Here is a 2,899-nt window from a genome sequence, read left to right as displayed (position 1 = left end):
GAAGGGAGAGGGATAGAGAGTTAAAACATCGATGAGAGAAACATCGATCAGCTGCCTCCTGCACGCCCCCTACTGGGGATGTTCCCGCAACCAAGGTACATGCCCTTGACCGGAATCGAACCTGGGGCCCTTCAGTCCGCAGGCCGATGCTCTATCCACTGAGCCAAACCGGTTAGGGCTCTAGTAACATTATTTAAATGAATTTAGCAGTCAACAAATTTGCCTTCCAATATGAAGGTTTAACTTATGACATAAGCTAAATAGCTAGAAAATGCCTAGGTAATAATAGATTTCAGCACCATCTCTCTATTAGCAGATGTTTCAAAATACATACACTCCTTAAATTAATATAAACCTAGGAAAGGCAACCATTATCCCCTCTCCATCTATACCAAAATCAAAATTCTGTGTTCTAACTACCCTTTCTGTATATATAAGGAATACTTTAAAAATCTCCCCAATTAAGTTAACAGGACAAAAATGTTTACAAAAAAGGGAAAGTTAACAAGTATGATTTGTCTAAAACATTATTTGAACACTCTGGTATCTATTAGTTGATGAAGGCTAAAATACCAGAAGAGGATTTCTTTATTTCCCCAATTACGCACTGATTAGGGTTACTGCTAAAAGCACTAAAATCTAAAATGTAAAAAAATAAGGTAGAATAGCTGTCAGATAAATTGATAACTATATATGGCCTAGAAGATGGTTTTGAAATCAAGTCTTTGCAATTCCATAAAATGTTTTAGATACAGTTAGCAATCCAACTTAGTATAATAGTGCAACTCTGATATGGTAGTAGCCATTTTTATTTTTATTTTAGCTATCAAAAATAATTTGTCGCCGAAACCAGTTTGGCTCAGTGTATAGAGCGTCGGCCTGCAGACTGAAGGGTCCCAGGTTTGATTCCGATCAAGGGCATGTACCGGGGTTGCAGGCACTTCCCCAGTGGGGGTTGTGCAGGAGGCAGCTGATCGATGTTTCTCTCTCATCGATGTTTCTGGCTCTCTATCTCTCTCCCTTCCTCTCTGTGAAAAATCAATAAAATATATTTTTAAAAAAATTTGTCAACAAGGATTATTTACGTATTTTTAATCCTTTCTTTTTACTATTCTATCTAGAATTGTGTCCTATCCATGTGATCAAAATATAATTTAGTTTGAAGAGAATCCCTGCCTTCTTTAACTGCTAATAGTTCCTTTACATTTTTTTCCCCTAAGGCACACCATGCCCTGTCTATTGCTGCCAAGTCCCTGAAACTTGTGCCTCAATCTGTGTCTTTGTCATCATGGCTCAATGAAAATCATATCAGAATGCCTGCTAAAAACTTAGTAACATTTAAGTCCAGTAGATTAACTGTAAAAGACCCAAGCTTAGGCCGAAAAACCCAAGTATATGCTCTTTCCCCTAAACCAGTGGTTCTCAACCTGTGGGTCACGACCCTTTTGGTGGTCAAATGACCCTTTCACAGGGGCCGCCTAAGACCACCCTGCATATCAGATATTTACATTACGATCCATAACAGTAGCAACATTACAGTTATGAAGTAGCAACGAAAATAATTTTATGGTTGGGTCACAACATGAGGAACTGTATTTAAAGGGCCAGAAGGTTGAGAACCACTGCCCTAAAAACTGACCACATTACCTACTATAAAAGTAAATAAAGCATAGTGATATCTCTGGCTATATATAATCCATACTTAATGTTATAAAATAAAATGGCCAGTAAGCTTTCACAATTTTTCTTAAATCCTAGTCTAATTTAACAATATCTGATTTTATAGACGCCCTATGGCTGATGTTTAATAAGTGAAATCAGACATCTAAATCATTATTTTGTACAGACTAAGCAATCCTATCTAATAAAGATGTGAAATGCAAATTGACCATGACTCCAACACAAAATGGCCACCCCCATGTGGACACAAGATGGCTGCCACAAGATGGCCAGCAGGGGAGGGCAGTTGGGAGGGACCAGGCCTGCAAGGGAGGGCAGTTAGGGGTGACCAGAATCAAACCTGAGACCATTCAGCCCATAGGCCGATGCTTTATCCTTGAGCCAAACCTGCTAGGGCATCCTCAGAACATTTTAAATAATCCACATTTTCTTTTAAGAAAGTGTTCTTACAAATTGTTTTACAATCCAAATATACAATATCTTGGAAAACAATGACAAATTAAAGCAACAGTACAAGTTTTTGGCTCTGATTTTACAGTTTTCTTACTGCATTGTCAATGTCACAAATCTGTTCCTTCAGCTGGCTGCTTGCTCGGGATTTAAAGAAAGACCCTTTCTTCTTGGTTTCATTTCACCTTCTGAACCGATCCAATATTTTCTAATATAAATTAGGACTTTTCCTTGAAAGTCCCAAACACTGACGCACCTCATCTTCCCAATCTGAAACATGTTGTCATCTCTGCTGCTGCTGTTCTGCTTGAAAAAATGGCAGGGCTCTTGAAATTTCACCAGTCTTTTGCTTCTTTACAGGGTTTTCTGAAATAACTTGCTTTTTCTCCTTTCATATTTTGTTAACTTCACTGTCAGAATTGCTGCCAGAAGAGGTGGAAGAAACAAGTCCCTTTAATTTAGGCATTGCTCCACTCCTGCTCCGGAACCTCCCTCTGCTCGCTTGCTGGCTCACTAGCTTGAGGCTCAAATAGATGTGTTATTGATATCCTGCTCCCCTTAATTATGAGGGAGAAAAGGTTTTTCTTCTGGAAATTTGGTAACTAAAATTTCCCCTCCTTCCTCCTGAGTCTTATGCTTGTCACTGAGCATGGCAGTTTCCTCATTGTCATGTGTCAAACACTGTCCCTGCCCTAAGGGTCTCACCATTTTGATGGCAATGCAGTGTCATAATGGATAGGCTACAGGTGTGTCCAGGGTGATGATTTCT

At 39.2% G+C, this 2,899-nt stretch overlaps 1 pseudogene across 1 annotated transcript; it reads right to left on the bottom strand.

The window, feature by feature from the left end:
* Positions 1 to 2,212: 2,212 nt before the first annotated feature.
* On the bottom strand, positions 2,213 to 2,596 carry LOC308511436 (activated RNA polymerase II transcriptional coactivator p15-like; annotated as a pseudogene). Its single transcript has one exon. The product of its transcript is annotated as an activated RNA polymerase II transcriptional coactivator p15-like (transcript).
* Between the last annotated feature and the right edge of the window lie 303 nt (positions 2,597 to 2,899).

This window comes from Myotis nattereri, assembly GCF_964212035.1.
Source record: "Myotis nattereri genome assembly, chromosome: X".
In the NCBI taxonomy this organism is placed as follows: domain Eukaryota; kingdom Metazoa; phylum Chordata; class Mammalia; order Chiroptera; family Vespertilionidae; genus Myotis; species Myotis nattereri.
The sequence above is the reverse complement of the archived record's forward strand: the minus strand, read 5'-3'. Positions and strand labels throughout refer to the sequence as shown.